The sequence below is a fragment of the Panicum virgatum genome, chromosome 4N (assembly GCF_016808335.1).
Source record: "Panicum virgatum strain AP13 chromosome 4N, P.virgatum_v5, whole genome shotgun sequence".
Lineage (NCBI taxonomy): Eukaryota > Viridiplantae > Streptophyta > Magnoliopsida > Poales > Poaceae > Panicum > Panicum virgatum.
In genome coordinates, this window is record NC_053148.1 from 42,467,379 (window position 1) to 42,480,881 (window position 13,503).

Genomic DNA, 13,503 nt, shown 5'->3' on the forward strand with positions numbered 1-13,503 from the left:
GAAAACGCCGGGGGTTCAGATTCCACGCTCCTCTACCGCTATAAATAATTTTCGAACGGAGTCAACTTTTCAAAAAAAAAAATTCGAACGGAGTCGGGGCCCTCCCGGCCGCCGGCACGGCACGAAGGGCACGCGTCGCTGTCTAGCTCTGTGTTCTGACGACCTCGCTTTCTTCGTTTCCCCTGTACCCGTATCGATGCCATGGATGATGGATACGTATTGCAGCAGAAGCAGGAGGAGGAAGGTGGTTGGGCCCGTCGGCTGGCGCTGACGCTGAGCTCCGGCCTGCCGCCGTGCCCGGGCCAGGGCACCGGCCGGTCGGGTCGCCATCGCCGGCAGGGCTTGGAGTTTGGTACTGTACCGGACTGCTGGTCGGGCGCCTCCCAAGCTTTTCTGGTCTCGGACGGGAAACGGACGCTTGGTTCATACTCGAAAGATCGCCGGCGGCTGGATGGCGCTTTCATACGTCAGTTGCGCTTGCATTGCCCACGTGGCGCCAAGAAGCAAGGCGTTGACGGATGGAGAGCCAGCTGCTTCCCCAGCCACACACATATATACAATGTTCTTCTATGACCCTACGCACTTCACCTCCCTCTTAAACGGGCCAACAACACGTACACCAAGTGTTGTCATCAAACCTCTTCGTCGATGCTATATTTTCCAAGAGACGGTGCTACACTTAAGCACAACTATAGCTTAATTGTCAATTATTCAAGAATTCTACACACGGCAGAGAAATGTGAACATTGTACACACTACTACTGACACTTGAACAGGTACCTCGGCCGGCAAATGATCTGAACAGAACAGAACAGAACCTTGCCAACTGCCACCACGAACTGGTCCTTGGGGATAAACGCACGGCCGGCCTGACGGGCGACCCAAATTCATCCACGCAATCAATGGCAAACAATGATCCTTCCTTCATCATAACCTTGATACTGCTCCATATGATTGAGTGAGATGTGCAGGGGGCAGCAGCACCGGGGGAGGAAGAGCCGAAGAGGAGTTCCGGCCGGTTGTCTTGTCACATTACTGTGCATGCAAACAGCTGCAGTGGCCTAGCTCCCTCTCCAATGTGAAAAGGCACTGGAGGATCCGATCCGATCCGAATCCGACCTGACGATGCATGCATCTTCGCCGTCCTTGTTGCATAGGCTCCATGCATGCCAAGTTGCTAGTGCTAGCATAGCCTCCTGCTGTTCCCGTGTCCCTTTTGGGAGACGACGACAATGAAGTGACTAAGTCAGCTACCTATGCGTGCAGTGGCGTCTGCATATGCGTGCAGTGGGCGGTGGCCATAGGGGCGGATCCAGGAATAAAGTACAGGGGGCTGAAGCTTCTTCTTCCTCGAGCTCCTGAAGTCCTGAGATCCAGGGGGCTCCATGGTGTCCCAGGCGGTAGGGGGGCTAGAGCCCCCCTTTAGATCCGCCACTGGCAGTGCCCACGTACGTACGCGCGGCACACGATCTTCCTTTGCTCGTCACATGGCGTGTACGCTTGTTGGGTGGTCGGGCTCGTGCGTGCAGTGCTCTCCATCCATCCATCGGTTCTGATTCGGTCGTCCATCCAACGATCGACATGCATTTTTTTTTTTGCCATCACGTTTAAGTTGGCAACAGGATTAGTTTAGCTATGTGTATTATTAGTGCAGTCGCTTTCACACTGATGTCGAGGAAATATATCCAGTGAGTGACCCAGCTGAAGTTTAGTTTGTTGCTTGTTTAACGTCATGGACGGACAGCTGGTTGCTGTGGTACGGACAAAGCATATAGGAGTACTTTTCGTTATTGGACGGAATACATGCATATGCGAGATGATGATGCTACTCGATCGAGACAGTAGTTAGAGTGTCATAATTTTGAAAATCATGCTGCAATGGACTGGAGCTAGCTGCCTGTAATAACTACTTTGTCAACATCATTGGCACTGTAGTGCAGTGGCCTGGCCTTTCGATCAGAAGGACGGATCGGAGAGTCAAATAAATGCATGCATGGTGGTCGAGTGATATATGCCTACGTGTACAGGCAAAGCAAGTACCTACAGATTGAGACGGTACACGACCAAGACGTGCTCTCTTGTCCATCTGATCTTTGTCCTGGAAACAAGTCATTAGTACATTCAGCTAGTTTGTCAATAAATAATGGAAAAGTATTTTTCAGGGTGTTTTTTTCATCACCTGTAAGCATGCAGGAACATACAGTCGATCCTACGTGTCAGTGGCACATCTAACTGAAAAAAACTGACGTGGCAATGAGGCAGCAAGTCTCTCCGCCACGCAGTGAGTTTGTCGACATAACATGTGAAACAGATTCAGGTGACATTCACTCACACCAAATCAGTATCAGCCACCATCCACCAGCCAACCAGCAGTAATTTTCCCTCATAACAAATCAACACTACAACCAAATTATGTGAGGCACGCGAGTGTGAAAATGGCTGGGTCGAATCGGGGTCCCTCCGGCCTTGCACGACCCACCCTGCTTCAGAGTTCAGACCAAGCTAGGCTTTCTCTACCTGCTCCTCTCTCTTCAACCGCGATAGCTAGCTTTGTTGATGGGGCGTTGCGTTGCATGTGATGAGGTGCAGTGCAGGACGGGCCACATGAGGGATCGGATCATCCACCATCATGTCACCATGATGCGAGCGTGAGATCGATTTTGGCCTGGAGGAGGATCGGAGGAGGAGGATCTGACGGCAAAGGCGAGTAAAAAAAGTGGCTCATCTCATCTGGGATTCCTATGATGCACTGTACTGCTGATGCTGTCCTTCTGTGTTCGAGTGCATATGCTGATATGCATTTTTCTTTCCTTTTTCAAAAACTTTCAGAGACTCTTGCAGGGTGCATCGATCTAGGTAGGGTTTCATCATTGGCTCTCTGTGGGGATGTTGGTTGGTTGATTAATTAGTAATTACTGCCTGTGGAATCTTGGGTTATTGGGTGGGCTCATGCTAAGACTGAGGGCTGCCCTAAACAAACATTATTAGGGTAAAAAGATTCATCTTTTGGTAGTTTACTCCTGTTTTGCTAGCTTTATCCAAAAGACCACCTTCTTTGCTGGACCGTACGTACCTGCAGGGTTAAAAGGATCTTTAACCCAGCACATTGCATCCTTGAGTTGGAAGGCATCCTGTAGTTTTAATGGCCAGTCATAGTACACTAGTCACTGCACGTCTAGCTACCATGGTCAAATGGAAAAAGTTACTGTACCTAGCCGCACCCTCAAGTCTGGATAACAATGCTCTCGCAGTACATCAAAGGCCACACCGTACAAAAGTTCACCCATCTCCAGCATTCGTACCGGCACATTCAGAGCGAATTCAGACAGGCGCCAGCTGCTGCAGATCGAGCCTGGAGACGGAGCCTCCGGACAAGCGCGTGAACAGTGTGATGCGAGGTTACGACAGATCCCTACGGTTAAAAGCCAGTTCACATGCGTGACCCGGCCGTACACATTCCTAGACTACCTTAATTAATTGCAATTAATTTAATTTAACTTTGGCCGCACGCTATGCTGACGTCCGTGGCCTGCCGGCCGCACGCCGGCGGTCTGGTCACATGCGCGCATCGCGCGGCGAGCTCCGGTATCGCCCTCGCTTGGACGCGGCCCCGAGTCCCCGACTGGGCAGTGCCGCGCCAGGGGAAGCGACAAGGCCACCGCGCCGGTGGTGCCCGTTGCGCTTGGCCGCCACCGCCGACGATCCTCCCCGGCCTGCAGAGATGCGGATTCCGGCCAAGCGGCCCGGGCCTCGCCGTCTCGGAAGTCTGAAACCTCCGGCGCCCAGTGGATGTAGTGTAACCTCTGCTGCGGTCGGTTTTGTTCGAGGTTACAGAAAACAGACAAGCAAATAGGGCTACACACAAGTCAAAATCCCTGTCTGAAAACGTCACCTAGAACTGACCTCAACAACAGTAACTGACCTTGCCTCGATCTGCATCCAGCTCTTGTTTAGATGCCTTTAAAATTCCAAAATTTTACAAGATTCCTCGTCACATCAAATCTTTGAACGCATGCACGAAGTATTAAATGTAGCTAAATAAATTAACTAATTACACAGTTTGTCTATAATTTGTAAGACGAATTTTTTGAGTCTAATTAATCCAGAGTAGGATAATAATTATCAAATACAAACGAAAGTACTGCAGTATTTTACGGCCAATACTTTATGCATCAAGGCCCTAATCTAATCTTCCGAACGGTGGTCTGCTGAATCCTTTTACTTCAAAAAAAAAACTTAAATCCCCCTGCCGTTCCTGCTTGGTGGTCCCGGACTGGCTGGGCTCCGATGGATCGGTCGATCGATGCCTCATCCCTGCCTGCTGCCTCCTCTTGTCTCGCCTGCTTCAATTCGGGTCTCCTTTCCCCATGGAGGATCCGGATCGGACGAGGACACGCCACCTCAGCATTCCGGGTTCCTCGAGGCTAGCGCACCCACGCGCATGGAGCATGTCCCCCGGCTCCTCCTCGTCGTCGTCTGGCGAGGGTTACCGCTGCCGTCGGCGCCAGCGTCTCACCTTCTCCATCTGCGTCATCACTGGCATCGCTGCCATGGTGGTAGCAGCAGTGGGCCTCCAGGGCTGTGTGTAGATGAGATGAAAAGAGGAAGAAAAAGTCACATCAGTCACTGTAGTACACTGTAGCACTTTTTGTTTGTTTGTGGTAAATATTGTCCTACCATGACCTAACTAGGCTCAAAAGATTCGTCTCGCAACGTACATCAAAACTATGCAATTAGTTTTTTTATTTAACTACATTTAGTACTCCATGCATGAGTTATTTGCTATATTTAATGTTTCGATGTGATAGAAGATGTGATGGATGTGATGGAAAGTTTGGAAATTTGGTGGGAACTAAGCCCGTGTTCAGTTCCAAACTTCCAAATTCCAAATTTTTTTTCCGGCACCCGCATGGAGACTTAAATCTAGACGAAATAAAAAAATGCATTGCGACTGCTGTCTGTAAATGGCGAGACGAATCTAATGAACCTAATTAGACTGTAATTAGATGCTAAATTGCTACAGTAATGCTACAGTAAATAATCTCTAATGATATATTAATTAGACTCATTAGATTCGTCTCGCGATTTACAGACGAGTTCTGTAATTATTTTTGTGATTAGTCTATATTTAGTACTTCAAATATAAAAATATGTCTTTTCAAAATTTTTACAGACTGCAACCAAACGGGGCCTAAACACACCCCAGCTAGCTTTGCACAGGGAGGGCACAGCAGCAGCCAGCAACCACCCCTTCCAAGAACAATAACCCTGGGAGGGCACAGCAGCAGCCAGCAACCACCCCTTCCAAGAACAATAACCCTGGCCATGAATGGCGCTGCTCCTGTGCAGCTGTGCTCCCTGGCCTCGGTGATGGCGGCCATGGCGTATTGGCGTGCCCGTCCTTCCGGGCACCACCGTCTGTCCTGGGAACAGGGCCGTATGGTGCCAGCGCGCTAGGATGTAAATGGGTGACCTTTAAAAGCACCTTAAGCACCTCCAATTCTTTTAGTTCAAAATTTTGTACTAATTTTTCAAATGATTTTAGAAAATTAGTATAAAATTTTGAACTAGAGAGAATTGGAAGGGCACCTAATAGTTACCAATTGTCACCCGTCGTAAATGTGCCGCACCGTACGTGTCCGTGGACGCACGCCACCAGAATTTCCCTGTTGAAAAGAAATTAAAAAAAATTGATCCGTGAGATGGGTCCTAAGTGGTTAATTGCAGGTTACTGGTAAATTAAATTCATTGTCCCTGTTTCACCTACTACGCATTTCTGTTAGAGTATATTAGACAACTCCGGATATGGTTAGTTTAGAATTGATTGTAATTTCGAGATAACTTTTCTTATCTCTAGGAGAGGCTACTTACCCTCCAAGCCATGTACTCCTATATATTCGCCCTAGAGGCTCAATGCAATACATCCCACGCATTATACGCATCCTACTTTCCTACATGGTATCACGAGTTAGGGTTTCGACCTAGACTTCCGCTTCCGCAGCCGCCGCCGCGCCGCCCCCGGGGAGATCGATCGCCGCCGGGAGCAGCGCCCTCGTAGGATGTGCGCGGATCGCTCTGATCCGCCGCGCCGTCGTGGTTTCGCAGCAGCAGAGGAATGTTCCTCTACCCGTGGCCAATCCATGGCCGCGCTGCTCGACGTCCTCGTCAGGCACCACATCGCGATGGGGCCGTCGCCGGGCCTGGAATTTTTTTTATTTTTAACTTTTTTTAATAATATTTTAAGTTTAACCCAGTTGACGTTATATTTTTGCTACATAGCCCGTTTGGTCGCGCCATTGCGCTTGGCGCGACAGGGCTGCCACGCTGGCTGCCCGCCCCGGCGTTGCGCCAGCGCGGCGCTGACGTGAGCAAGCCTGTCGCGCCACTGCATGTGGCGCGACAAGGCCAATGTCCTGGCCCGCGCGAGCCCTTCTCCCCCACCCTTCCTATCCTTCCTCTCACTACTCCCCCGACCTCCAACAGGCCGCCGCCGGCCGCTGCCCCCCTTAGATCCCCTCCAAATCTGCTGTTAAGTGGGGAAAAGTGGGGGGGGGGGACGTTCCCCAAGCTTACCCGAAGGTATTGCCCCTATTTTCTCTTCATTTTACCATATACAATATTAGTTATGGGTAGTTCTTCGTTATTAGGGTTTGTGTTTTGATTTGAGAAATGGTCATATAGTTGGTAGTGTACTCATGATTAGAGATTTAGATGACACGTAGATGGTACTCTACTCGCGATTTGGACGTGAGATAGTACGTGCATGCATCGATCAATGTGGAATTCTAGTGTTGAGTAGCGGGAAGGATATTATGAAACAAATTCATGGATAATAGGCACCATGGATTTTTTTTGTGTAGTTGCTTTCTTTGTAGGTGGATTAATTAGTTTGTTTCTTTCACGGCGTATGTTTAAGAAAAATTTAGAGTTTGAGAATATGATAGAGGATGTTGAAATTTTCCATAGTTCTCCATCGTTGAAGGATTTGGTAGACCGAGTATTGATTTGAGAAATGGTCTTGTAGTTGATAGTGTACTCCTGATTAGAGGTTTAGATGATACATATATGAGTTAGTGAAATTTGTTTTTTTGTCCAATAATGACACCGTCAACAGGTTGATGGCGGAACGCAAACGTAAGGTTGAGGTTGTTTATCCTACAGTATCATGCGAGGATGCCCCAGTCCCTCCTGCACTACATGTCCCAAATTGTGAATGCGGTATTCCAGCAGAGGTGAAGCAATCTAGGTGGCCGACTACAGCTGCTAGAGCCTACATGTGTTCAGTTAAGTGGGAAGTGAACACTGTGAGTGCCGGAAGAGATACATATTACTTCACAAAGCCGTGTATGTTCTTTCAATGGATTGATGGACCAGACAAGTTTGATTCTAGGATCCGACTTTTCCCACATGATAAGGATGAGACAAAGCCACTCAATGAGTTCAAAAGGTGGGTGCCTCCTCCACCTAATCCTCCTCCAATGACCAAAGAAGAAAAGCAGGCGGCAGCATGCATATGCGTGGAGAACCCTCCCCTTTGCTAATGTGGACATCCTTGCAAGCCGCAGCATCCCAACCTTGAGCTCCCTAAACAAATTCACTCCATTCTTCCGTTGCAGGCTAACCACTCATGTAAGATTCGGTAACTAAGGTTTTGAATTGGTTTAGCATCACCTATTATTTAACCAAATATCTTAGTATTGCATATTCCTTTTGTCATGCAGGATGGATGGCCTTTATGTGACTTCCAGGAGTACATTTACGGCCCCAAGAGTCACTGGTACTACACTGAAGAGCAAGTTAAAGATTTTGAGAGTGGTAAGGAGAAATGGCCATGTGAGCGGGCTCCAAGACCGCATTGAAAATGTGGCATTTTGGCTCGAAGGGGTGTCGTTCCAACAGAGTTGGGCTACGGTTGGTATTGTGGCAACTCTTTCGGACTCTTTTGGGTAAATGACTATTTTCCCTTCCATGCTTGTTTAAATTTTTTGTTTGTCATCCAGTTGGCCAATACATTTGATGTTGTGTAGGAGGGAAGAACCTGTTACTGGGAGACCTTTTCTGGAAGTGAGGATCTTATGTGTGAGTTGGGTCGTCGAGCCGAACCCCTGAGGACGAGAAGGGCCCTTGAAATAAAAGACAAGATAAGGCGTGAGTACAAAGTTCTTATTTCAGACGAAAGAATACTTTTTGGTCCAGTTGCCCTTGATTTAGTAGCCAAACATGGAAATTCGGGCAAGATTGGTCTTGAGTGTCGAGAGGAACTTATCACTTTTTGGAGGAAGAACAGAAGCAGGTACTCGGAAGAAAAGATAAGTGCGGCGGTACGTCGAGCATGTGATTTTACGAAGGTTTTTTCTAATGGAACGTGGGAACACCACTTTCAGTGGAAAGAGACCCTAAGAAGGGGTGTTGACGTTGATGCGGTAAGGTTGAAAGCAAAGGAAGCCAAAATTGCGAAAGAGGCACAATTGGAGGCAATGAAAGCACTTGTGGCTGACTTGGCCGGAGTGGAAGTACGTGTGAGGGCTTCTCAGATTGGGGCAATGAAGGCAGTGGTTCAAGACTTGCCCATCGACACACATCTAGTCGATAACCAAGGGAATAGTGCAGTGCAAAATAAAGGGAAGAGTGCTTTTGACCAAGACTACGTTCTTGATGATGTAGATGATGACGAGTGGTGGGCAATAAATGCAGCGGAAGTAGAGGTCATAGTTTCTCAATTTGAGGCAAGGAAGGGAAAAACTGTAGTCAAAGATGATGGAGATGATGATGATTGAGGAGATGATGAGCTTTTGATTGAAGGCGACTCTGATTAGGTTGTTTGATTTGTAGATGTATGTACTCTATGTAAGGTTGGACTATATGTCTCATGGACTATTTTTATTATTGGACTATTTATGTGATTTACCTATTTATGTGGTTGACTAATGTGTATGAGACTTTATATCTAGTTTCGAACCATGTATGGTTATGGAATTTGGAATCTTTTTAGTTTGTATCGTGTGCTACGTAATGAAGGGTCGTACCCATTGTTTGCACAATAATTTTAGGGTCCAACAACATGAGATGTTACATGGATTTGTACATATCAAGTGACAGAATATACACATGTTACATGAACGGATAATTCCGCATTGCAATGAAAAGTAGTAGACACCTAAAACATGGATATAGAAATACAAGATGGATAATTTGAGATTACATTCGCAAGTAGAGATGCATAAGTTGATACAGAGTACAAGATGTCATAAGGTTGTTGGCCAGTAATGTGGTCACAGAAGTCCATGTCCACTAACCATAATAGATCCGCCGTTTGGGAATTGTGGGTGGCATGAAGCATCTCGTCAAGTTCTTGACACGCTCCTGGCACAGCTCTTTTTCCAATTGTGTTATGCGCTCAGCCATCGTCGACTTCTCCTGATTCTCAATTAGAAGTTGATTGATTTGATCATGCTTCATATTGATCTCTATATCCTTTTGCTGGTTCATTACTTGCAGGTGACATATGTATTCTTGAACATGATCTTCCATAGGACCATCAATCCAGTAAGTGAACCCACAATCAGAAGTCTATGATCAATCAATGTGAGTTAGATTCGTATCTCTTTATAGAAATTGGCTAACATGAACTAGAACATAGATGTGAAATATATCTAACCTCGTAGTAAGGGCAACGGAAGAACCGTCGTCCCGCATCACCAAAAATCTCGTAGACCTGTACAAAGACTGAATGAACTAGAAAAACTGTTTGCTTTGACATCAGCTAAAATATATACATATTTACTATGGATTATTGTTTGTGGAACAATCCCTGAGATGGACTTATAGTTATGGGTAAAAAAACTAATTTTGTAATGTGTCCAGTGGTATGGCGCTGCAAGTTGGATCACCGATCTATCCTCAGCAGCCTTAAGGTGTTCCTCCGCTATTAGTCCCCATTGTGCACCCTTATCCAACAAAATCCGGGCTTTACCCCATCTATCGACAAAGTACTCGTTCAACTTCACGAAGGAGTACTCTACAATGCCTGCAACAGGTCTTGACCGAATACCCCTGAATATATTGTTTAATGACTCAGCGTTGTTTGTGGTCATGATACCGTACCGCTTCCCCCCTTCATCATAAACAAGAGCCCATTTATCGTTGTCCACCATCTCGCCTTTCAGTCACTCCTTGGCCGTCTCATTTATTTCCTTCTCCAAATCTGTAAGTTTTTTTTAAAAAGCTTTCTCCGTGCGCACTGAACAAAGCAACTTTAGTTTCCCAATTAGTTCCTTTTTTTCTGACGCCTCCACATGTTTGCTACAAAGTGTCGCATGTACCATCTGTGCACAAGAGGGGGAAATCCATCCATGTGCTCTTTAGCGTAGTTTAGGAGACCATGGTGCCGGTCAGATATCATACAAATTTGTCTGGAGGGGCCCAATACATACCGCCGCACTAGCTTCATGTACCAGGACTAGCTGTCGTTGTTTTCTCCTTCGGTCAAAGCAAATGCTAACGGAACTAGTTGCCTCTCAGGATCCACAGCAACTGTCATCATTAGTGTCCCCTTATATTTACCCGTCAAGAATGTGGCATCCACGAGGATCACAGGTCGGCAATGCTGGAATGATTCAGCACACTGAGAAAAGCACCAGAACACTCTTTGCAAAACATGCTTGTACACTCTGTTGTGAGGAAGCATCATGTTTCCCGTGTGTATGAACCACCTAATCCCTGGATTGTAAAGGCACATGCCCGTCAAGACTCTGGTCACCCTTGCATATGACTCTAGCCAATCTCCCCACAACAGAGCTATAGCATGCTGTTTTACACGCCATGCTTTTGAGTACTTCACCCGGTAAGAACACATGCCGAAAATTGACTCCATAAGCGAAGGAACTGATGTGTCACTGTCCTTCCGAACAATACCAAGAATGCGATGTGCTAGGTAACGTGTCGTGCACTGTGCGTGAACTTGCTTCGGTCTCGAGTATGCACATGTGTGAGGCTGTCTTACTCTGGTGATTTTCCACTGACCAGTGCCCCTAACAATTTGTGCCCATACACCCCATAGGCACCCCTGCTTGCATAGCACATCGTACCGTACTCTCTTGTCCGAATGAACCACATTAAATGGATGATGACGACGCACTGCATAATCAGCCAAGAAAAATTGCAACTCTGGAAGTAAATTGAACTTCATACCCTTGCGAATCTCTGGACTGTCACTATCAATTACAGACTCGTTTTCAAAAATATATGAGTCACAAATGGCTCTATGGATCCTGCTAAGATCCTTAGAATTTGAAACCGCTGGGACTTCAACGTGGGCTAGCTTCAACATGCGCAACTCTTCAGCGGTATAACTAAATCGTGCATCACCATTATTAACAGCCCGACCTATTGAGCCATTCCTACACTCCTCATCACCACTTATTTCCTCATCACTAGCGCTCGATCCATCGCCGTCATCATTTTCCTGCTCTACTTGGGGCACACTAGCATTACCCTCTGGTTCTTCTTCCCCAGTGCCTTCATCATCGTCGTCTTCATCAGTACTATCGTATTCATTGTCCTCTGAACCTAAAGAAATATCATCATCCTCTCCAACACCCCTGTCATCCTCCTCCTCGAAGGTACCGTAGTCGAAATGATCGGAAGCGACGGCCATATCATAATCTGCAACAAAATCACTAGCACAAGTGAGATTTGGGACATCTTCTACAATGGTTGACTCTTGAGTTATATTCTCAATACGAAATGGAACTTCATCTACTCTCCCAACTGGTTCTTTTGATCTAGATCTACGGGTTATTTCAACAACCACCTCCCAACAAACTACATTTGCACGCGCTACTATATCCTTGTACTTCCTCTAATGCAACTCCGATTCTAATGTCAACATAACATAATGTGCTCTAACTTTACCACAATCAAATCTGCCCCTTAGAGATATTTCATCTATGCCACAAGAATGCTTTGCAACAACTCGGTCTACCAAATCCTTAAACGATGGAGAACTATCAAAAAGTTGTACATCCTCTATCATATTATCAAACTCTCCATTTTTCTTAACCATACCCCCATGAAAGAACCGAACTAATTCGTCCATTGTCTATACCTTGATCACGTATACAAAGAAATCACCTACACAAATAATTCCACATTGCCTATTATTCATAAATCAAACCCTCATTATATTTTCCAGTACTCAATCCTATAACAAATGTTAAACGATCCATGCAACTACTTCCTCACGTCAAAATCGCGAGCAGAGTACTAAACAAAATATTGTCAGGTGATACAAAAAAATTTGGGGTACAAATAAGCTCAAATAACCATATTATATGGCTATCAAATACCACACAAGCTATTCTATGCTATAGATAATCTTATTCCTTTAGAATCATACAAACTTCAACCCTCTACTGCATGTGTATGGTTGAAACAAACCCTCATTATATTTTCCACTACTCAATGCTAGAACAAATGTTAAACGATCCATGCAACTACTTTCTCACGTCAAAATCGCGAGTAGAGTACCATCTGAGTACCACCTAAACCTCCAAACATGACTACACTAACAATTACAACACTATTTCTCACATCAAGAACCTAACCCTAATCAACAAAAAAAAACACTAACAACTACTAATGTACAAGGTAAAACGAAGAGCAAATGGGAGGAATACCTTCGGGAGAGGGTGGGGATCGATTTCCCCCACTTGCCCCCCCCCCCCCCAAATCGCCAGATTTGAGGGGGGGATCTTGGCGGCGGCGGTGGTGGCGATGCGCTGGCGGCGCTCTGGTCGGGAGGGTGGAGGAAGAGTGGGAGGGTGGGGGAGGAAGGGGGCCTGCGCTGGCCCAGGTATTTGCCTTTGTCGCGTCAACCCGCCTGGCGCGACAAGCCTCTTGTCGCGCCAGTGCATGTGGCGCGACAGAGGTGCCATGTCATCGCCCCCGTCAGCGCACCTGTGGCGCGGCAGCAGCCAACTGTCGCGCCAATTGTAGTGGCGCGACCAAACAGGCTATGAAGCAAAAATAAAACGACAACCGGGTTAAACTTAAAATATTATTAAAAAAGGTTAAAAATAAAAAAAATCTGGGCCTGCCATGTCTCCGTTGGAAGCCGGCGGGCGCCGCCGTGGGGCCCTGCCTCCTCATGGGTGGCTGCCGCCGAGGGCGCAGATGGGGGCCGCCCCTTCCGCACGGGCAGGCGTCGCCCGCGTCCAGGGCCGCTCCGCGTGCGGCCATCGGCGCCGCCACGGGCGATCTCTTCCTCCGCGGAGGTGTCGTCGGGCGCTGCCATGGGGGCCGCCCCTTCCGCGCCGCTTGATTGCCCTGCCCTGCTCTGTCTTTCTCTCTCGCTGGGGGAGATAAGGACGAGGGTCAGGGAGGGGCTAATTCTTAGGTGCACCCGGAGTCGTACCAGATTTGCTACTGCTGTTTTCTTTTTCCCAATCAAAGATTGGGTTTGCATCGCCCCACCGGTCTTCGTCGACACCCCCGAAGAACGAG